General features: G+C 36.9%; 1 long non-coding RNA gene across 4 annotated transcripts in view; it reads left to right on the top strand.

Annotated features, from left to right (window-relative positions):
• The window catches only part of LOC103792593 (uncharacterized), a 132,353-nt gene that overhangs the window by 93,253 nt on the left and 14,899 nt on the right, over positions 1–24,201 (top strand). For 2 of the 4 annotated variants that reach the window (XR_013534887.1, XR_013534886.1), the window contains one exon: positions 6,219–6,420. This is a non-coding gene — a long non-coding RNA (uncharacterized LOC103792593). Of the gene's footprint in view, positions 1–2,503; positions 2,656–6,218; positions 8,843–24,201 lie in introns of those variants that run through there. The other 2 variants (XR_013534885.1, XR_013534888.1) reach the window with 2 other exon arrangements.

Raw genomic sequence — 24,201 nt, 5'->3', positions numbered from 1 at the left:
TCTGGGAAGTATGGCCTGTATAAAACTTAACTAGTGGATGTGAAGGGGCCCAACAGTAATTTTAATTCCAGGTAGAATGAGGGTAAGCATGAGAGGTTGGTTAGAAGTTCAAAGATGGGACCAGGAGGTGACCTCTTAGAATAAGAGCATAGGGAAGCTTGAGGAAGTCAGTGGCACTTGAAGTAGACCTTGATAGATCATAAAATTTTGAGAGAGGAGTGGAAGAGGAAAGATAAAGTAAAGACTTTCTTAGTTGAAAGGAACAGTGTAAAAAAGGTTAAGTTTTGCTCCCTTGAGGGGATATTGCATCCACAGAAAATGCAAGGGATCAGAGACAGATTAGGGTAGGGAGAAGAAGTTAGAGAGTTAAGAGCAATCAAGATAGATGCAGTTGACTTTCCCTTAGGCTCTCACCATTTCCAGACAAGCATCTCCTACAATTTCCAACTGTAAGCTCTGAAATTCTGTGCCTGAGGCTTTCTGTAGCTGCAAGAATCTCTGCAGCTCATTGAAGAGAAGGCTAGAAAGGTGGAAGAGTTAATGACTTTTAGAGACAGACCTAGGATAAAATCACTCTTGTTCCCTTCTCCATAGTTTGAATAACTTTGAGAAGTGTTTAGCACTGTGTTCTAAGCAATAATGAGCATTAATTACCCTTGAGGTACCCGGTTTGACAACTTATCTTTTATTGGCTTTCTTCCCATCACCGCCATCCCCCTATTGACACTTCCTGAAATCATCTCCCAAATAAACTATTTTCACTCCCATCCCTGTCTCAATGTCTGCTTCTGGAGGAATGCCTTACCTGTGAATATTTCATATTTCAATTTTTTTTCTCCGTGTGTCATACTGGAGATCTTACTCTAGATCAGTTGTTCTAGAGTGATTTTTCTTCCCAGGGGAAAGAAAATGTCCTAAGGGACATTTGGCAATTTCTGGAAATATTTTTATTTGTAGGAGGTACCACCTGCATTTAGTGGGTAGAGAGCAGGAATACTGCTAAATATATTCCAGTGAACATGATGGTCTCACACAACAAATAATTATGTGACCCAAAATGTCAGTAGTGCCAAGGCTGAGAAATCCTTCTCTAGAAATCCTTATCCAGTTTAGATGACAAATTTGAAATCTTGAAATCTTTGTACTTTCCACTAGCCCTAAAATGCAGCAAACTACAAAGTTGTTTATTAAGAAATATTTAATGATGGATCAATAAGGAACAAAGAGATAAAAAGATATAATCCCTAAGTTTCTGTTTTGTCAGAAAACAGCAACATCTTATCACTAGAGAGCAAATATCTGACTCATCTGCCTGATTATTTGACAAGTATCCTGTAGAGTCACGTTCATTGAGAAGTGATCTTGTTTCCATCACTGGCAAGATACTCTATTTTCTTATCTTCTTTAATTTCCTTCATAGAGTGTTTGCGCCTTGAGTAGCTGTTAAGATAAAGCAATCCAACATTATTAAGTCCTTGGTGAGCATTTACCATAGGAGTAACTTTGCAGAAAGATGTCTTTTCTAGTTTTGAACCCAATGAAGAGCTAGATACTGTTTGAATCAGATTAAAAAAACATAGATTAACATTATCCACCTCAAAAATCACAGCAAACAGCAGGTTACAAGCATATTTAGAGCCTTCTTGCTGAAGAGAATAAAGTTTTATTGCCAAATGTAAAGGGGCGGATTTGATGACTGATAGAAAAATTACAGCGCTTTGTCAGTTCACCTAAATAATAATTCAGCAAAGAAATGTGTTGATGAGTTCAGTCTGGTTTGAATTTAAATTATAGTGAATTCTTGGGAAACAGCTGAAGTACCTGAGCCTCATTAAAAATCTCCAGCACCCTATCTAAGCATATAAACAATCCTTCTTAAGTTATATAACGAATATTATCCAAAATAGCAAGAATACTCATGCTCAGAGATTGAATAAAGGCTGGCTATATTTACCTTGAGAAAAACACATCTGGGTGCTGATGAAAGTCTGTTAAGTACCTCAAAAATTTGATCTGAGTTCACTTCTGCAATAGATGCTCAACAAAGCAGATAAGGGGGTCAGATGAGTCTTTACCACAAAGAAGAATAACAAGGGTTGGTTGATCAACTTTCTCTGATCATTATTGTTCAGTGAGAAAAGATAAAACGTGATATTTTCTTTGGTAAGCATTACACCCTTGGGCCACCCCAATCCAAAGACCCTCTGCGCTGCTGATGAATTGATGGAATTTGACAAGTCATTGTGTGTATCTGGCAGCCAGGTGTCTTGGTGTGGGTGAGACAGGAGCTAACAGAGTTGATACATGGGAATATTACTCCCAGATGTTCTCCAAAGGGAAAGAAAAACTTTCTTTCAACAAGGACAACCTGTCCTTTCAAGATGAGTCCTATGCCATATGTGCTGCAGTTAGTTAGCTCTCTGAGAAGCAGCAAAGCATCATGGATGCCAATTTGCCAGGAAAACAAATAAGCATTTCTAATGGGTTCTGTCCTATTTCTTAGGAAAACCAGTGGCCTATGTCTGGAGGTCATTCAAGGCAAATGAAAGAAAGAAATTTTATGATGTTGGGGAGATAAAGAAGAAAGAACACAGTGAAGATGCATGGTGTTGATTTTAAACTGAAGAGAAACCTAACCAAGTGAAGCCCGTCACAGTCAGTTATAGCCCTTGCTGTAAAACCCTCTATGGAAAAAATACAACCAAAAGTTAATGTCTCATGCCAGTGCTCTAATATCTATAGCCTGTCAGGTCTCAAACTCTTTCATGTCAATTGGAACAAGTATTAGTCTGACAATACTTTTGTTTACATTTAAGAAACTTAAAGTTTTCAATAGGAGTTGCATTAAGAAAGTTTTCTCAATTTGTCAATTTCACAAATTTTTTAGCATTCTTTAAGTTTTCTGAACTCAGTAATCCAATGTTTGTCTTCATAATTGATTTTATATTTCTAGATTACACATCCTGAAAGTGACACAAACAGTATGCAGAACTGCACTTACAAAATCCAAATCCATGGGTAATGGAACAGTTTAGGAAAAACACAACAGATATTGAATAAACACAGTTCATTCTATGTATATTTCAAGGGAAGAAACCTAAGTTGTGACTCTAGGGTCCTCTAGTACTCTATCCTGTAGACAGTATCTAATAGATAAGTTTGATTTATCTCTTTTTATGATCAAAATTTGTTTATTCATGCTATTAAATAATTGTTAATTATTTAATATTATTTATTAATAATATGTAATTATTAATTATTTAATATTCTATTAAAGAAAACTATCATTGCTTAACTGTCAGAAAATAAACAAATTGATATGCTTTTATTTCCCATTGCTGTTTTTAGCCTTCAATCTTCTCTAAAGCAGAAGAAAGATATAACTTTCTTCTATGAAAAGCAGTTTCTATTGCAGGTTCTGGCTAAGATAGTCTGAGAGAATGCTGATAATATTTCAGTTCCTTCAGACTCATCATTTCAGGTTATATAAACCTACCTTTCTGTAAATTTTTGATACTATAGCAAAAAAATTATGTTCAACTCCTGAGATTTAAAAACCGGTAACCAATTTAACTCAAGCAGTATTACTTTTGCATTGTTCTGTATTAACATTTTTGCTAATTTATAAAAATATTCAAAAGCATTTATAATTTTCTTTCAGGGATGAAATATGATGGATTAACTTTGCCCATAGCAATCCCATTCATATATATTTACATATAGATATATATATGGTATATACATACATGTATGAGATATACATGTATGTAAAAATGAATAGGATTCATTAAGATCTATACATATATATATACATATATATATCTTAATTTCGCTTTGAAGCTTGTGTCAGTTTTAAATTTATTGTCTTTCAACTCCAAATACATGCTTTCCTATTCTGCTTTATGAAAATGGAACTGGACCCTGTAAACTTTTCTTCTCTGCCAGTGGATATGACATTTGGCTTCGTTAATGGAAGACTAGTTCTGGTTGCCTACTTTTTAATTCAGTGTGGGAATATATCCGCTCCAGCCACATTTTCAGGTTTGGTTTTACCCAATCACAAACAGCTTCTGAGAAGCTCTAGGGTCTTGGTAGCTTTGGTTGAGCCCTCAGACCACACCCTCTTTAAAGAAATCTGAATCTCATCTCAGTCTTGGGGAAATCCTACCCTAAGTGTCCAGTCAATTTTTTCTTTTTTTGCAACAGGATCTCACTCTCACCCAGGCTGGAACACAGTGATGTAAATATAACTCACTGCAGCCTCAACCTCCTGGATTCCCTGAGGGGAAACCCTTGCCTCTACATTTTTAATTTTTAAAAATTCCCTTTGGAATTTTATATAGTGATCCCTATTTCTGACAATGAAGAAGACACTGACATTAAGAATCTCATTCTTGAAAAGAAGCTTTTTTAAGAGAAAAAGACTTAGAGACAAGCAAATTTTACTATTACAGTATGATAGACATTGCTATAGAAGAATGTATACAATAGTATACATTGGAAGAATGTATACAATGATACAATGATAGCACCTCATGTTGGATGGAATTAAGGGTGGGGATCAAACAGACTTTACAGAGAAGTTGTAAGTAAGCTGAGTCTTCAAGGCTGCAAAGAGGAATGGTCCATGTAGCTTAGGAAGGCAATGCAGACTGAGAAAAATGTTAGAAGATGTCAAGAAAACATGTATATAAAGCAAAACAAGTCAAACTTGAGAAATACCAAATAGTTCAGCACTGCTCTAATCTATAAGATGTGTGTGTGTGTGTGTGTGTGTGTGTGTGTATTGTGGAATGTCAATGTAGTGAAGGGAGGTGGCAAACTTGAGAACCGTGCAAAATGAGCCTGGAGGGGTAGGCTAACTCCAGACTAGAAAGGACTTTCTATGTCATGCTAAAAAAATTTGAATTTCGGGGCCGGGCGCGTGGCTCACGCCTGTAATCCCAGCACTTTGGGAGGCCGAGGCGGGTGGATCGCGAGGTCAAGAGATCGAGACCATCTTGGTCAACATGGTGAAACACCGTCTCTACTAAAAATACAAAATATTAGCTGGGCACGGTGGTGCGTGCCTGTAATCCCAGCTACTCTGAGGCAGGAGAATTGCCTGAACCCAGCAGTGGAGGTTGCGGTGAGCCGAGGTCATGCCATTGCACTCCAGCCTGGTTAACAAGAGCGAAACTGTCTCAAAAAAAAAAAAAAAAAAAAAAAAAAAAAAAAAATTGAATTTCATTTCACAGCAACTACAAACCCAAAGAACACAAAGGAAATTAACATATATGTGAAAGTTAAAGGTCATTTGTTTTATGCACCTTCACTATGTGGAATCCACTATTGAAGGATTTAATAAATTGAAATCCTCAGACTTGGACCGAAGTGAAAAAAGGGGAGATGGTCATATATGAAATATGTAAGCATTAGGAAGTAACAAAAAGCATTAAGTTGAATGGCAAAGACCAAATGTTCATTAGAGTCTGAAGGTGAGAGAGGTTAGAGTAATTATGGAGGAGATAGAACTTGGGTAGGGTCCTAGAGCACTGGAGGGACTGCACTTTTGGAAAAGATCAGAATGAGCAGCCTTTTAGACCGGGGAAGCATGACCACAGAATGGCTTGGCAGCAGGAGGGAGCCTGAGCTGAAAGGGGAAGTTGAGAGAGAAGGTTAAGATAGTAAGACAGAGAGCTTCTGGAAAGGTAAACCTAAGGCACTGTGTCTCTACCTCCCGCTTCCACAACCATGCCACCTCTCTATTCCTGCTGAGCCCAGAGGCAGCTCCAGTTCTCTCTCAATCCATTGCTCAATGAGCCGTTTTGAATCAGGAGTTTATTCTCTAGGACACCATTGTAAGTTTTTGACTGGTGAATTTTTGATTATACAGATTTTTCTGATCTCATAGTTGTAGATGACTGATAGAAGGGAGGATCCCAAATGTGTAAGCCAGAAAATGTTGAAATTCCCTTTTATATGTAAGTTGTAATTTTAAGTCAGTTTCCTTTCATATCTAAATTATATGTTTATATGTAAGTTGAAATTTCCTTTTATATATAAGGTGTTGAGAGGTTACATGCTTCAGCTGTTAGTTTGAAAAATATAAGGCATATTTACGTTAAATTTACATTGATTTTTATCTCCAAAAGAAACAATGCCAATGCACACCAAATGCCATAAATTAGAATGTCATGCTGAAAAGTATTGTTTCACATTTCATTTTTCTTCCTTAGGATGTGACTGACCTCAGACACAGGAATTCAGACATCTTACTGCCTGCCTCTTTGCCATTAAGAAAACAGATACTGGCTCCCCAAACCCACGATTAAGAAAGAAGCTGGAAGAACTCTCAGAATAGTTTTCAAGATCATGAGTGCCCTTGCCAAAACTCAGTGGAAAAGTCTCTAGAGAAACAGAGGTCATAGAAGTTTAAAGGTTTGGTTATTTTTTAAAGTTTTTTACTACCTTCCCAGTAAATATTGCCTTAATTCTTCATTCTTACTAGCAGATTGTCATTTAGCACCCAATAATTCTCTTATTAAAGCCTAGAGAGAGAGTTATTATTTTCAGGGATGGGTAAATTTAACTGCCTTGCTCTCTTTCACAATTTTGCAAAGTAGCTCAGGGATCAAAGCTCTTCTCATTTTCCCCCCGAATATATTCCTCTTTTATTGTACAACATAAAACCTTAACTACTGAGAATCAAATGTACCATAAGAGAAAAATACCTCATGGCAAAGTAATTGCAGAGTGGAAACAACCCTAGGTGTAAGCTATAGGCTTGGTTCTATGAAGGAGTGACTAATTTTTTGACTCTCAAAAAGCTTTTTAACCTCTGTCTTCTCTTTAATTAATAAATGTGAATAAAGGATTTTTTTCTCTATATAAGACTGCTATCGGGATGAAATGAGATGACAGATTGTGAGAGTGGTTTTCAAACATGTTTCTTAGAGGAACGTAAGAAATTCTTCTCTGTTATTCTAATTTACAGTTTCCCTTATGTACCCTTATGATCAAGAAATCTAAATGCCAGTGTTGGAAATATTTTCCTAATGTAACGACATAGTTTCATGATGTTATTTTCAGTGGACTGCACATGTTAGTGCCCCAATTGTCTTTACAGTGATATGCCAGCCAGCAGACCAATGATATTCTGCATGGTTGATTCTTCATCTTCACTCATTCATTTAACAAATATTTATTGAATGTCTACTATGTGCCAGGCATTGATTTATGTACTGAAACTATTGCATATAGATGATGTGTCTTCTTTCCTGTAGCTTATACTCTAGTTAGAAAAGACATAAACAAGTAAATAAGCAGTATGCCAGGTGATTTTAAGTGTAATAAAGAAAAATAAAGCAGGAAAGGAGACTATTAAGCAGGAGTCAGCAAACTATGGCCAACTGACCGCGTCTGGCCTGCTGCCTGGTTTTGTAAATAAAGCTTTACTGAAACATAGCCTCAACCATTTATTTATATTTTTCTCATTAGCTGCTTTAAGTTAAATAGTTAAGACACAGACCTGATCCACAAAGCCTAAAATATTTATCCTATAGCCCTTTACAAACAAATTTAAGGTTCTCAATGTTGGCCATTGAAGGCTTTTTCAAGGACTTTGGCTTTTATGTTGAGTGAAATGTAATGACAATGGTGGGATTAACTTACTCTAACTTATGTTTTAGAAGCATTACCCTGGTTGCTGTGATGGGAATACACTCAGGAACTAGGGTAGAAGCTCAGGACAGCTTTGAATGTGGCCCAATACAAATTCATAAACTTTCTTAAAACATTATGAGATTTTTTGGTGATTTTTTTTAGCTTATCATCTATCATTAGCGTTAATGTATTTTATGTGTGGCCCAAGACAAATCTTTTTCTTCCAATGTGGCCGAGAGAAGTCAAAAGAATGGGCTCCCCTGGTTTAGAGAGCGATTACAGTGATACAGAGGAGGGAGATCATCATAGAGTAGTAAAGATAAGAACGAGGTAATAAGATTGGTTCCTGGATGTATTTTTGAAGTTAACACAGTAAAGGATTATGGCTTAAAGAGCTAGAAAGATAGAATTTCCATCAATTGAAGTGGGGTGGCCACTAGAGAAGCATGTTTGGGATGGAAATTAGCAGTTTGGTTTGCACATAGTAGTTCTGAGATGTCATGTGGCCATTGAACTAGACATGCCGACAAAGGCAGGAGACTATGTAAGCTCAGAATTCAGGGGTGGGGTCTAGGCTGGACATAAAAATCTCATAGTTACCAACATATAGGTGAGGCTTAATGTTATTAGATAGAACAAAATCATCAAGAGAGCATTTTTTATTTTTGCTCCATTCCAGTTGTCAGTTAATGCTCAAATTGTTTATTAGCTGGACTGTTTCTGTAGACAGAGTTTTTGATTGTAGTGCACAAGCTTTTTGCCTGTTTCTTGATAGGTTTTTTGAGTCATTGTCCTTATCTTACTTTTAGCTTGAAGTAAGTAGGAAATTTTGTAAGAGAATTTTATAAGTTAAAAATGATACTTTGGGCCTAGTTTTGAAAAACAAAAATCCTGTAAAATGTGTTTTTGCTTCAAGAAATCAGAATCATGTTACCCAGGCACATTTTTTCTTGGAATGAGTAAAGTGAAGAGGATAAGTTACATTTATTAAATACCTACTAGGTTCCAGTGATTTTACAAACAATTGTTCATTCCAGGGCTTTGTTTTTGAATTTGCAAAATTGAGATGGAGTTACTCTAATATTTCTACCATTTTTTTGCTTCCAGATGGAAAATCAATAATTCTGTCTTTTGCTATTTCAACATCTCTCATATCAGAGAAAAATTGAAAATAAAATTCCAAATTAGTGCAAACATATTCTTGACTTTCATGAGTTCACTTTCAGGTCACTTCTAAATCAGCGTTCTATTTATTGGGACAGGTTGGTTCATTCCACTAATTGGTGTTCTCTTTCTAAGGCTTAATAAAATTCCACAAAGCATCAACCTGAAGAATCCAAGCCAAAAAAGCTCATCATCACTGGTCATTAGAGAAATGTAAATCAAAACCACAATGAGATACCATCTCACTCCAGTTAGAATGGCAATTATTAAAAAGTTAGGAAACAACAGATGCTGGTGAGGCTGTGGAGAAATAGGAATGCTTTTACACTGTTGGTTGCAGTATAAATTAGTTCAACCATTGTGGAAGACAGTGTGGTGATTCCTCAAGGATCTAGAGCCAGAAATACCATTTGATCCAAAAATCCTATTACTGGGTATATACCCAAAGTATTATAAATCATTCTGTTATAAAGACACATGTACACATATGTTTATTGTAGCATTATTTACAATACCAAAGACTTGGAACCAACCCAAACGCCCATCAGTGATAGACTGCATAAAGAAAACATGGCACATATATACCATGGAATACTGTGCAGCCACAAAAAAGAATGAGTTAATGTCTTTTGCGGGGATATGGATGAAGCTGGAAGCCATCATTCTCAGCAAACTAACACAGGAGCAGAAAACCAAACACTGCATGTTCTCACTCATAAATGGAAGTTGAACAGTGAGAACATATGAACACAGGGAAGGGAACATCACACACTGGGGCCTGTAATGGGTGGCTGGGGGGCAAGGGGAGAGATAGCATTAGGAGAAATACCTAATACATGGGGGGCTTAAAGCCTAGATGATGGGTTGATAGGTGAAGCAAACCACCATGGCACGTGTGTACCTATGTAACAAACCTGCATGTTCTGTACATGTATCCCAGAACATAAAGTAAAATCAAATAACCAAAAACATTGGCAGAACCCAAAAAAGTAGGCCTATTTGTGGCCATGGACTATGCAAGAATGGAGAACACACTGTCAATTTTTCAGCTCTCTTGATGAAAATACACATAGTTGAGAATATAAAGAAATGCAATCTGTTCATGGATCATCAATCTGGAAACACTCCTTATTACCCGGAGCCAGGTTTCTCTGGCACCACTGGCACTCTGGGCCAGAAAATTTTTTCTTTAGGGTGCTGTGCAATATAGGATGTTTATTTAGCAACATCTTTGGTCTCTACCCCTACGTGCCACAAGCAAACCTCTCTCATCTAGTTGTGTCAGGCAAAAATATCTCCAGAGATTGCCAATGCTTTCTGGGGGTGGGGGTTGGGGGTGGGAAGAGTTGATAACCTAGAGGGTAAGTTCTATTTCTTTAGTGTATCATTGAAAATCCTCTATGGTTTAACCTCAAACTTTTCAAAACGGTCCCCCTAAAAAGTCTACCTTAAGATGCCTAGTCAACTCACTATTCTCTCTAAAAGTTTTGCTTCTTCTGGAGTTAATGTCTTTGTAAATGCACCTCCCTCTGCCTTTGGAATTTCATTTTTTTCTTTTAGCCAAGTGCCATCAATACTTATAAAACCTGACAAAATATTTTGAGCTTCATGAAATCCTAACATCAAGTCATAAAATTTGGACTGGGGCTAGTCTAGTTCTCATTTTACAGCTGAAGACAATAAGGCCAGAGGGGACACTGCTTGCCAAGGTCATAGAGGTTATGCTGAGAGTGGGGAGTACAGGCCCAAAACTCTGCCTCTGAATCTTCTGTGCTTTCTTTCATGCCTGCTTCCCAGATGTTTTTGGTCTAATTTTACTTTCAACTTTCTCTTCAAAATTTTGTTCTTATCATTCATTTTAGTAATGAGAGTCCTGCCTGTAGTAAACATAAACGTGTCATTGAATATGTGTGAGGTACAAGGTTACATACAGAGACAAAACAGAAGAAAATAGTCAACTTCATAGGTTTATCACAATCAGTAGTAAGAATCTTATATTTATGGAGAAGGACTTTTTAAAACTCATTAATTTATTCAAGAAAAATTTCTTACATCAGCACCGTCCAATGGAAATATGAGATATACATGCAAATATAATAGTTTCTATTAGCCACATTAAACAATTTAAAAAGGTGAATTTAATTTAATTAACATATATGATTTAGTCCATTACATCCAAAATGTTATCATTTCCACATGTAATCACCATGAAAATGATGAAAGAGGTATTGTACATTCTTTTATCTATATCAAGCCTTTACAATCTGGTGTGTATTTTGTTCTTACACACCTCTCAGCACAGAGCAGACATATTTCAATGCTCAGTGTGCTAGTGGCTGCCGACTTGCATAGCATGACCTAACATCTATTTTTCTATCTCATGGATGCTGTTGTGTTTAAACTGCTTTATCATTAAAACCAAACCCAGTCTTCTCCCCATACACCTGCTTCTCCTAGTTCCCCGTCTGGACTAAGGCCAGCAGCATCCATTTGAGCCAGAGGCCCCTGCAGCATCTTGGCTTGGTCCCCATTTTGGGTTTTGTTCATACACCCACATCCAAAAGATCTTCAACCTCTGTCAATTTTGACACATAGTTTCTCAAATGACTTCTTTATGATAATCCCATGGTTACCACCACACTTCGGATTTCACAGGACTTCCTATCCCATTTTCCTAACTGGAACCTCTTGCCTGTCCATCCATTCTCCACACGGCTGTCCATGCAGCACGGGAGCACAGACCTGACTGTGTCATTCCTCAAACCTCTCATAGATATCAGGAATCAATTCTAACCCCCGGCGCTGTGTTCAGGGAAGCAACCAAGTGCATGCAATCATTCTTCCAACCTTCTCCTTCCGGTTTCCCCATGCATACCTTGTTTCCAGTGTTGAAGGACACTCTCTGTCTCCTAAGGACTCTGCACTTCTTCACTTTTGCTTGGGGCTTTGTCCCTCTGTCTGGGAAGTTCTTTACCCTCTTTTCCCCTTATTTGCTTGTTGAGCTCTTACTTAACTTTTATGACAAATGTCACCTGGAAATTCGTCTGAGAGGCCCTGCAGACTTGCTCTTCCTCTCTCCCTTCCACATCCTTTGTGGTCCCTTGTGTGTGTATGTGTGTGTATGTGTGTGTGTGTGTTTAAGAACATTAGTTCTAATTTACACTTCTAATGCATTAGGAAATTCATCCTCTGATTCTATGCCCCCTTTTGCTCTGTTAACACTAGCAAAATAAATTACTTCTTTTATTTAATGTATTAATTTAGAGATAATTGTCCACTTATTTAGTGGACAAGTGTCCTTTAAAAATAAAAAGGCCCTCATTGCCTTAGTACATGTCACCACAACAAAATCATGTTCATTTCTTTTTGTTAATGTAAGTAGAAGAGCAGATTGTACTAAAAATATGTGTATGTGCAATATTTGTTTTTGATAGTTTATAAACCTCATGAGAGCAGATTTTATGTTTTATTTATCTTTGTGACCCAGGATTCAGAACCCAGAAGTGGGACTAGACTATAATAGGAACTCCACAAATGTCTCTTTTGAGTTGATATCACTATTTCTGGCCTGTGAGATTCAAAATGAGTCATGGTCTATTGGGTTTCCTCTTCATCCTTGAATCCAAAACACATCCTCCCACTCTCAGATTCAGGAGCCCAGACACACCCACATGCTCTAACACCTACACAAGTACAGGCACAGAAATACAGATGCAGGAGCACAGGCATAGATGGGGGCAACTTGGTTAAAACTAAGCCTACCTTGAGGAACCTTTTCATAACCCTGGCTAGAAGGAAACTATTAAGCTGTCCAATACCCAGTTTTAGAAAATACTTTGAACTACATTTTTAATCAAATTTTTAGAAAAGAGTTATTAATAAATTGAAATATTGACTTTCTGGGGTTTTAACTTTTCCAATTTCCCAGACTCAAAGTTTGGTGCTGACCAGTGGACTATAAAATAACCACATCAACTAGGAGAAGATGAAATGGGAATCGTTTCTTAAATGATAAATATCACATATAATTATAAATTTTATTTATTATTTCTATATTTTGTTATTTAATTAGAGCTAATGCTATTTTTAGAAATTGACTTTGGGAACTGGCAGTGACTGGTAGTATATCTTTAGGGAGGAATAGGATTAAGTAACTTGCAACTTGCTCCCAGGGAGTTTGGTGATGGGACATGTTGATGATATTTAGTTGGGTTCACCAACTAGAGTGAAAAGAAAACACAAAGGTAATATTGTCATCTGGAAAGCATATTTTCATTCTTTGAACACGTTACTGTGGTCAAGGCTAAAATGAATGCATTGGAGGTTTTCTTTAAATAGAAATTCTTAATAATATTTGAGCAGCTGGTACAGTGGATGTCAATGCATGACCCTCATGATTTCATGTTATATTTGAGGGCTAACATTAGCCTTTTATTAAAATATGAAAAAGAAAAGGATATAATACTCAAGAGAAATTTTTTTCACACAGCGTAAATTCAAATTATTTTTTATTTAGAATATTTTACATGTTAAATATCAATATTTTATTTTGAAATTAGTAAAAGTCAGGAATGAATGTATAAAAGATGTTCTCAGTTTGGGTCCTGAATTCTCTTTTGCCATTAGTATTTTCAAGGTTCTTTTTGTTTTTGTTTTTTGTACACATCTACAACCCAGACATAATGTCTCACTTGACCCAGATTTAGGACCCAGTTCTTTCAAAAGAGTCAGGGAAAGTTTTTTTCTTATCTGCACATTGATGTAAGCACTGCTTCGTGTAAATGGTAATTACTTCTGTGTGGCACCAATTCTAGATAATTCTAGTTACTTGCTTTTGACTGGAGAACAAAGACACAAAAACACACAAAGACACAATCTAGGTTGGGTTACTTGGTTCAAGGACTTTTTGAAAAATCAGGACCAAAGGGGTATTGTTACTTGGCTCCTTGGTTTGTTTGTTTTTCTTCTAGAGACTGTGAAGTCAAAAAAAGATTGGGAGAAATGAAGGATGGTACTAACATTACTGAATTCATGTCGCGTTAGGCATCATGTCAGGGGAAAGACTGTCACTTGTCTAAGGTCCCAGAACTAACATGTCTTAGAGTTGGAATTCAGCTCATTGTCCCAGCTGGAGCACATGACCTCCCATGATGCCAAGACTGAGTCACATAATGGAATAAACTATGTGCAGTTCACAAACAGTTAATTTAAGCAAATGTTAGTAGACACACACAAAGGGGACTGGAGCTGGCTCGTACCAGCTCAGAGGAGCTGATAGTTAAGTTTTCAAGTGCCAGTTCTTATACATAGACATTATTACAAGTTAAATTTTATAAACTTAAAATTTAATAAATTATATTTTTAAAAGGTAATAAAATTCAAAACTTATAACTCCCCAATTATTTTTCTCCATTTTACCATTATCTGTGTTCTTGAGGTTATTAATGTCTATTGTGTCTATTAGGTGGAAAAACCATATAATGGTGTACAACTCCACATTTAATGTCTTTCCCTTGTTGCTTGAAATTGTTCCCCACGAATTGTCCCCAACCCCAGAGAGCAAATTGTTCATGTTTACCAGCACACCACTGTGCATAGGTCTTATAAATAATGTGCATACTGTGAGTGTTTTATGGTTTCTCTTTGTATGGATTCATGAACCGTCAACATGTACTTACTGAGCAATCATGGTGTGCCAGGTATTGCTGGACACACTTCCTCAAGCATTATCTTGTTTATATCTCTTAAAATAGCTTAGAAGTAGATCTCATTATTTTTATTTTTCAGATTAAAACCTCAGATTTAAAGTAGTTCAGTAACTTTCCTAAGGTCACAGAGCTAGTCAGTAGTGGAGCACAGGCTTGACTCCACATTGTGTGAATCTGTACTTAACACCACAGCTGCAGTGACTTCTTGTGTGAACAGCCCAGAGCAGGGTTATAGTCAAGGGAAAACATTTTAATAAGGCTCTGATGCTTCTTTATCTGTTTTACTATATTAATTTGAGTAAATAACGTATCCTTTTGAATGCAATATGACAGACTATAATGTTGAATAGAAAAATGAAGACTAGAGTAAGAGGGCCTTAGGGGATAAAGGACAAAACAAGTGGTTATTCAGACTAGCTGTCTCATGCAAAGAAAAGATTTGTAATGTCCTTGTACCATAAACTGGGTGATATAGTCGCAATATTCTTCTGAACACACAGTTTTCCCATTAAGAATTTTACTAAGAAGAAAAAGAACTGATGACACCCTTTTTTTAAATCGTAGTAAGGCTGACTTCATTCAGGGCCTTCATGGTAGATATTGAGACCACTGAAATGGGATTTTGCAGTGGGAGAGAGAGATAGGACTAGAATCTGATTACAGCTTGGGAAAGTAGGAATTTATAGCTAAGGAGCAGGGTAGGGGTCAGTGATGGAAAATTACCAAGAGGAAACATCAAGGGTAAGAACAATTGTGGTTAAATCAACCTAACAGGATTCTTACTGAAGACAAGTCAAGGTGATTAGATATCACCTAGACGATGATAGAGGATAAGGAAGCCGATCAAACACTGAGGATGATCAAATATTGAGGTCAGGGAAGGATTCTTTCAATATTGACTCAGCAGGGTTCTTTGCTAATACTAGATTTTACAAAGAAGTACATAGATGAGTCTTGGAAAGGTTCAGCAGTTTGGCCAAGCAAAGGAATCTTTGTCAGGCTCATGCTCTTGTCCTTTGAACACTTTAAGTCCATTTCCTCATTTGGTTGACTTGTGGTTCATTATAGTGCTATTCTAGAGTTGATTTTACCATGTGATGCTCACCTGATACTTTGTAATATAGAGTCAAAGTATATCTGTGTGTATATAATATATAAATATATTATATACATTTTCTAATGTATCTTCAAAGTAGAAGCTTTAGACGGACTTAAATGGAAAATCTTAGTTTTTATCATTTCCAGCAGGCAATTTCATAGGTCAGATATACAAACCCCAGCATCTCAGTAGTTTAATATAACACCACTGAGTTAACAACAAGATTTTCTTTTTTCTTTTCTTTTTTTTTTTTTTTTTTTTTTGAGATGGAGTTTTGCTCTTGTTACCCAGGCTCTAGTGCAATGGCATGATCTCGGCTCACCACAACCTCCACCTCCTGGGTTCAGGCAATTCTCCTGCCTCAGCCTCCCAAGTAGTTGGGACTACAGGCATGCACCACCATGCCCAGCTAATTTTTGTATTTTTAGTAGAGATGGGGTTTCACCATGTTGACCAGGATGGTCTCAATCTCTTGACCTTGTGATCCACCCGCCTCGGCCTCCCAAAGTGCTGGGATTATAGAGGTTTTCTACTTGCTCACATCATAATCTGATGCAGGTCAGGTGTTAGTGGTTTGGTGGTTCTCTGGTGATGTCTCAGGAATCCAGCTGCTTAAATTTTCCAAAGACTCCATTTCAGAGTTCTTCACTTCCAGCCAAGGCATCAGTGGAGAATTTGCATCTGTTCTTAGCTGCTTCAGATCAGAATCCCATTCACATTCTTACCACTGAGCTTCAGCTAACTACACACCTAACTGCAAGGGAGACTGGGAAATGTCAGGAAGCACATGGACAATTGGTGCCAGGGTTGGTCTCTTCCATGTTCCTATAGGATACAAAGCTTTCTTTTATTCCATCCATTCTTATTTTACTTTCTAGTCAAAGTAGATTTATCTCTGCCAAACATAGCAGAAGAAATGAAGTGTGATTCATTAAGAATATATCTATTATTTTTCTTAATGACAAGATTTAGACAATACAATATGAAATCAGATTGATGGAGAATAGTCAGTGTCATTGAGCTGCTTCGCTTGCAGAGCGTTTTCTGAAAAGAAGGCTGCCAGATTTTTCATTATGTTTGCTCCTTAGCATTAAAATCAGAGAACTCCATCAGAGAAATTTGTCTTGGTATCTTTTTATATTAGTCAACAAACCATGCTATTTACTAAAGCTTAACTTTCTTCTTTGTGTATTTTATGAAAATTTCTTCCTTCTTTAATTGGCAACATTACAAATTATTGTAGGAGAATATTTAACATTTACTCATTTTATTGGGTTCTTGGACATTGTCTTTTTAGAACTCCCAAGGCCCAGTGTAAAATTTGGCCTTATAAATTAATAAACAGCCACTCCTCCAGAGTAGCCTAACCATCATTAAATATTAATACAGGCTTTATGTGAACCATTTCTGTTTTTTGTTTCAAACTTCACACCAAGCACAGTTAAAAGATAGAGAATGATTTGCCAGAAATTAAGAGGGTTCCTGGAACTCAGTACTTTGAAAGCTAAAACCAGGAAAATTCTAGACAAATGACAATGAGTTGATCACATTCAGTGTTCTTCCTTGAAGCACAGTTTTGATTTCTTGGACTTGACTTAGTATTTTTATCTCAGGTTCCATTCCCTGTTCCATGAATGGGACAGAGACACTATAAGGTAGTATTCAGCCATCTACAATAAGAAGAAAACAGACATTTCATCCAAATGAGTTTCTGATAAGTATGTTTGGGAAAGTGAAGGTTTCATCTTAGAAGAGAAAATTTACCATAAATGTCAGTCTCAGTGGAAGAAGTATTCCATTTTCACAATCAGTCTTTATACCTAAATGTTTTCTCACTTGATTTTAAATTGCTTTTAAATTTTAAATTAATTTGGTATAGCAAGCAAAACAAGTAACAACACAAAGAGAGGAACTTTTGACCTGGCAACCCAAGCTCATAGCATCCACATTTCTCTCCAATTACCTTTTGGTGATAGCTAGCTTGCTGCAATATTTTTTTTTTAGTACCCTCAACAGATGAGGTGAAAAGGTGAAACTGCTGGTGTGACATTTAAAAGTTATGATTTTGGTGAGTTTGCTCGAGAAAATCGTGCTTTGCTTTTAAAATGACATCTTCCTCCGATTTTAGTAAACATTTGCCGCCAAGTGTGGTGGCTTATGCTTGCAATCCTAGCACTTTGGGAGGGTGAGGTGGGTGGACCACCTGAGGTAGGAAGTTCGAGACCCCAGCCTAGCCAACATAGTGAAACACCTTCTCTACTAAAAATACAAAAATTAGCTGGGCATGGTGGCGGGCCCCTATCATTCCAGTTACTCAGGAGGCTGAGGCAGGAGGCTGCAACCTAGGTGGGGAGGTTGCAGTAAGCTGAGATCGCACCAGGGCCTGGGTGACCGTGCAAGACTTCATCTCAAAACAAAACAAACAAAAAAATCGCATTACTCTTAAATATTCTGTTTCTTATATGGAACTTAAGGTTTTGCTCTTGTTTTATTGTCCTTCTCTGGCACTGCTCTGTAGAAATTCACTGATATATTATTCTCCCTCTGCAAACACGTGTCACCAAGATAGAAAGATAAAATGTAAAATGAATTCACAAGAAAGTTGAAATCACTTCCAAACAGTGAAGAGGGGAAAGAAAATTAGATTTTAGAACGTGGCTCATAATTCTTAGGTATAGTTAAGTGAGACTGTCCACCTAGAGAAAAGTAGAGTTTTCTCTACTTTTCAGATAATGTGAATCCATATCCCCTTTGTTCTTAAGTCAGTTTATTTTCAAACAAAAGGTCTCTAACTGAAGGAAAGATAGCATCTTAATAATTATATTTTTATGGCTCTTCAGACTGTGAACCCTGTTAAGAGACACCATCTAAATTTTGTTCCCTTGAAATGCAAAGTCTTATTTATTTATTTAGGCATTCAACAAGTGTTAATTGAGTGCTTCCAGGAGGTGGAGAGAAAGGGAGAAGGGGCTGAAGGGCCCAGGCTCTGGGGTGGAAGTTCCTCCACTGCTATATTGTCCTGACCTTCCCACTCTTCTGTCACTTAACTAGTTAAGAGGATGATTTTGAAGATTAAATAAAATTTACACACTTAAAATTTAAACGTTAGAAATAGCAAGTACTTTATAACTTTTAGCGATCATTACAACTACTATTGATACTATATTTCAAATATAAAAGCCTTTTGATAGATGCTCTCTGATACAAGTGGGTAAGGGTAGGAGAAGGTGACTTGACAACAAGGAATTGCCAGTGTGCGTTGTAAATAAACACACACTTAGTTAATGGGTCATAATAATTAGTATTTTAATAATATTTAGGATAATTTAAAAATACAGAATTTTTCAAAATGTATTCAAATATGAACTATTTAAATAAAAGAGATTTTAGAAAGCAATGTATAGTGCTTGTCATTTTAAAATAATCATAATCCTTTATTTGCCTTCTTATTATAAAAGATAGCAAATTATACCCATTGTTCCATAGCTTTGATTTTTCATTTAATACCCATGACATAACAGAAAGTTGCCTTGATTTTTATTTTACAGCTGCTTTGTATTTAATTGATTGGAAGCACCCTGATCTGTATAACCGATGTGCTATGGATGGCCATTTGGGTTGTAGCTGAACTCAGGCTATTACAGACAATACTATAACAAATTACCTTCTATGCATGTCATTTACACATGTACAAATATAGCTCTGGAAAATGATACTGATTTGTCTAAGACTGCATGCATTTGTAATATGGATAATTATTGCCTACTTGTCCTCCATGGGGTATCTGACCAGTAGTGAATAAAGATGTTTATTTGCCGATAGCGTCTCCCAAAGTGTTACTCAAAATTTCAAATGCTTTCACTTCTGACAGGTGAAAATAGGATACCACATTGTAGATTTTGCCTTTATTTCTCTAATTGCAGTTGAAGTTGAGGATCTTTTCATATGTTTAAAAGTCATTATATTTCCTTTTCTGTGAACTAGTCTGCTCTGATCAGCTTCTACTGGATTATTGGTCTTTTCTTTTTCCAGGAGGTTTTTTGTTTTTTTTTTTTTTTTTTTTGTAAAATTGGGAGATAAACACAGTCTATGAAAGAATGGCAAACAGACATTTTGTTTGTTTGTTTGTTTGTTTGTTTGTTTTTGTCTGTAAAGTATATTTACCTTGCATAATACAAAATTAATAAATAAAATTCATAATTTTTTTTTTTATATTTTATAGGTTATTTCCAGTCAATCTGAATGCTCTTTACCTGGGTGGGTATAAAAAGGTAGTGTTTTCTTTTGCTTTAATGTTTTTTCACATTCAAATTATGGTGTGTTAGATATTGAAACTGATGTGCAGTGGGAACACATAACCATCCCAGTATCACTTATTGAATTGCTACATTTAGTATAAAATGAATTACTATTTGTGTTTCAGTCTATTTCAGGACCTTCTATTTCTGTTGCAATCTTTTTTTTTTAATAGCTTAGGGGAGCATGGTATTTAATAGTAAAGCTTAAACACCCCAGCACTGGGCATGGCCTGGAGTTGAAGGAGCAAGGATGCGTAAAATACCCCCATGAAGATTCACATGGCAAAGTTGATGAGGAAGGTGGCCATCAAACAGGAGAGCCCCATAGCTTCAGTCAGAGCAAAACCCAGAATTGCACAGGAAAAGAGCTCCTGCTTGGGAGATGGGTTCTGGCATAGTCAACCTTCCAGCAGCCACTCTTCCAATGCTGGGCCCTGAACCAGCCACACCGACTCTGGTGGCCTTAGCACCAATTAACTTGCCACTTTGTCAATGCCCTAGGAGACAACACAGGTCTAGAACTGCCATTTGGCCACCTGGAATGGGGAGCTGTTGTAGGAAGGCTGTTTAGATGATCTTCAGCCTACTCAGGAAGGAGGCAGATAGAGGCCTGATTAGACCTCGGGTAAAAAAGTGGATCAGAGCTGGAGAAATGAGTAGCATCTTGGAGTTTGTATCAGTTCAACATGCACTCCCACTGCCCTGCTACCCTGTGCGGCCCCCAGCCCTCACCCCACTCCCATTAGTCTTTCTTAATCCATGTGTCAGTATGCACCTGTTTAAAATAGTAAATCTTTTAAATCTATTTAAATATTTAGTTGATTTAGTATTTGCTTATTGTTTTTTACTTTTAGAGCTTTACTGACCACTCATCTAACTTTTTATGCAAACTTTAAAAATAATCTTGCCTAGTCACACTCTCCCCACAAAAAAATTGGTATTTTTATTAGCATGCCATTACATTTAGAAATTAACTTTTGGAGAATCCATATCTTTACAATGCAAGGGTGTCCAGTCCAAGAACACAGTGTGTCTTTCTATTTGCTTAAATCCAGTTTGGGGTCTTTGAAAGCTTTAAATATTGATTCATATAGGTGTTATTCACTCTTGCTAGGTTTATTTCTAAGCATTTTTCTTTTTGTGTCACTTTTGTAAATAAGGAATAGTGTCATTTTGGGTTTTCTAACCATATAGTCATATGTCTATAAATAGACATTATAGTTAGATTCTTTGTATGCTGAAAATCAAATTATTTTAAAAATTGTATAATTGTAAATTCTTTGTCTTCTCAGTATTGATTAGTGTCTCCAGTACAATACTAAATAATAAGTTAAGGGAATTTTTATCTTATTTCTAACCTGCACTAGATTTACACAAATGAGCTGGTTAAATAGGCTTTAAGAATATCTTTATGTCTGATGCTAGAGTTGAAGTCCACAAAGCAGGCAGTTAGGAAGAGAAGATGCATGTAAAGAAGAGAGTGAGGACAAGCTAGAACTAACAAGCATGATCTGGGACTCATGAGGATGGATAAAATCACACGCCAATTCTCAGGAGATGCTGGCAGCCTTCACCTCAGAGCTAAACAGATACCTGCCCCAGGAGTCAGAGAAGCTGAAGGGCAATCTAGGGGATGGTGGAGCAGTTGCAGTACTGGCTACTGTCTCCTGCAATTGCAGTGAGCTAGCATACCAGTACAACAAGTATGAGCTACAGAATGGCTGCTGCTCCATTTCTGCCCTCCAAATCTTACATAAGAGTCTCTCTGCCTTAACTGGAAACCTACAGGGAAGGGAATTTTAGGAAATCAACTTGTTTAAACAAAGCTAGTAGCACATTATAGAGTGACTATACTAATTTATATAGTCACTCTATAATGCCCCTCTCAGGCATCTCAATTGCAGCAAGCCTATTGCTTACACAGAGACTAAAGGGAATATGAAAGCAGTCAGCACAATGTCCTCATAAACCGCAGGCCCTTACTCTGCATTCTGTTTTTGCCTCAGTGGGCCTGCTTTAACATTTTGTTTCATTAAGCATGCTACTTCCTACTTTTTGTAAAACAGATAAGAGTTGTTGTTCATTGCTTTTTTTTTGTTCAAATGCATATTCAGCATTTATTGAGATAATAATAAGCTACTTATCTTTGATCTTTAATGTGGTGAAAATACATAAGTATAAGATATTGAACCATCCTTAGATTCTTGGAATAAACTCCATTTATTATAGTTAATTATTATTCTAAGTGTACTACTGAATTCTATTTGCTGATATTTTACTTAGAAGTTTTCATTTATGAAGCTAACAAATGGAATTTTTCTATAAATTTTTCTATATTTTCTGAGGTATATTTTAGTGAATTTTATCTAGGTTTTCAGAATTTTTTAGGTAGAGTTGGTCAAAGGAATCTTATATTTCTCTCCTAATGTTCACCATTTCTACAGTTATTTTTCTCTTATTTCACATTATCTGGGAGTTTCTGTCATTTTCCTCCATTTTTGGTTAATTTTTCTTGTTTTAAAAAATATATATTTTATTGTGTTTTAGGTTTTGGGGAGCATGTGAAGAACATGCAAGATTGTTGCATAGGTACATACATGGCAATGTGGTTTGCTGCCTTCCTCCCCTTCACCTATATCTGGCATTTCTCTCCTTGTTATCCCTCCTCAACTCCCCACCCTCTGCTGTCCCTCCCCTAGTTCCCCCCTCACAGACCCCAGTGTGTGTTGGGGTCTGGCACGTCTGCCGGGGGGCTACCAACCTGCGGGAGTCCCCGAGACCACCAACATAGATGTCTCGTTCAACCTGAGGGAGAGAGTGCGCGGAAGTGAAAGAAGAAAGTAAAGGGGAGTCTGGAGGTCTGTGTAACTTACAGTCAAAACACAGCACTTTATTTTTGTAGGTTACAGCTTTTATACCTTTTTTCTTGTTACATTTACTTTATCTCAGCAGAAAAAGGGGTAAACAGAAAAGAGAACAGAAACCACGTAAAAATAGTTATCAGGGGCTTGTGATAACAGCTCACAAAGCAGTCTAAGGGGGCTTGTGATATAGCTTACAAAGCAGTTTAAGAGTTAATATATGTTTTTCAAAGATACACAGTGCAAGCAAACAATGGTGCCCTTAAGGTGGCTTGTTAATCATGTTTTCCATCAGGAGGTAGAACAGAAGCTCAGCTCCTGAGAAAATATGGGCAGGGGTCTTTGCCCCTCTCAAGCATCTCAATTGCAGCAAGCCTATTGCTTACACAGAGACTAAGGGGAATATGAAAGCAGTCAGCACAATGTCCTCATAAACTGCAGGCCCTTACTCTGCGTTCTGTTTTTGCCTCAGTGGCTTAGCCATTTTTACCTCCACTCGACAGCCCTCGAGAGTGGGGGGAGAGCAGATAGGTCCAGCAGCCAAGATGGGGAGAGTCACACTAATTGTCTCAAGCCCTTGGCATGAACGCTGCAAGTGTGTGATGCTCCCCTCCCTGTGTCCATGTATTCTCATTGTTCAACACCCACCTATGAGTGAGAACATGCGGTTTGATTTTCTGTTCTTGTGTCAGTTTGCTGAGAATGATGGTTTTCAGATTAATCAATGTCCCTACAAAGGTCCCAAGCCTGCTTGAGATTTATCTGTTAGTTCCACAGTTTTTATATTTTGTTTTCTTCTTTGTTTGTTTCTTTGTTACTTCATGCACCTTTCATAACTTTGACCCTCCCCTGCTTTCTTTCCATTTTTTTTTCAAACTTATAGATTGGTTGTTTCTTGGCTTTTAAAATTATTTATTTAAAAATTTTTATTTTAGGTGTGAGGGTACATGTAAAAGTTTGCTACATAGGTAAACAATGTGTCACAGCAATTTGTTGTACATATTATTTCATCACCCAAGTATTAAGCCCACCCTTAAGTAGATCACAGTGTTCATTGTATCCTTTGTGTTTATAAATTCTCATCACTTAGCTCCCACTTATAGGTGAGAATATGCAGCGTTTTGTTTTTTCTTTCTTATGTTAGTTTGCTAAGGATGATAGCCTCCAGCTCCATCCATGTTCCTGCAAAAGACATGATCTTGTTCTTTTTAATGACTGCATAATATTCCATGGTTTATATGTACCATGTTTTCTTTATCGAGTCTATCATTGATGGGCATTTAGGTTGATTCCATGTCTTTGCTATTGTGACTAGTGCTGCAATGAACATTCGAGTGCATGTGTCTTTTTGGTAGAATGCTTTATATTCCTCTGGGTGCATACCCAATAATGGGACTGCTGGGTTGAATGATAGTTCTGCTTTTAAC

Source organism: Callithrix jacchus, chromosome 4 (assembly GCF_049354715.1).
Source record: "Callithrix jacchus isolate 240 chromosome 4, calJac240_pri, whole genome shotgun sequence".
Classification (NCBI taxonomy): Eukaryota; Metazoa; Chordata; class Mammalia; order Primates; family Cebidae; genus Callithrix; species Callithrix jacchus.
The sequence above is the reverse complement of the archived record's forward strand: the minus strand, read 5'-3'. Positions and strand labels throughout refer to the sequence as shown.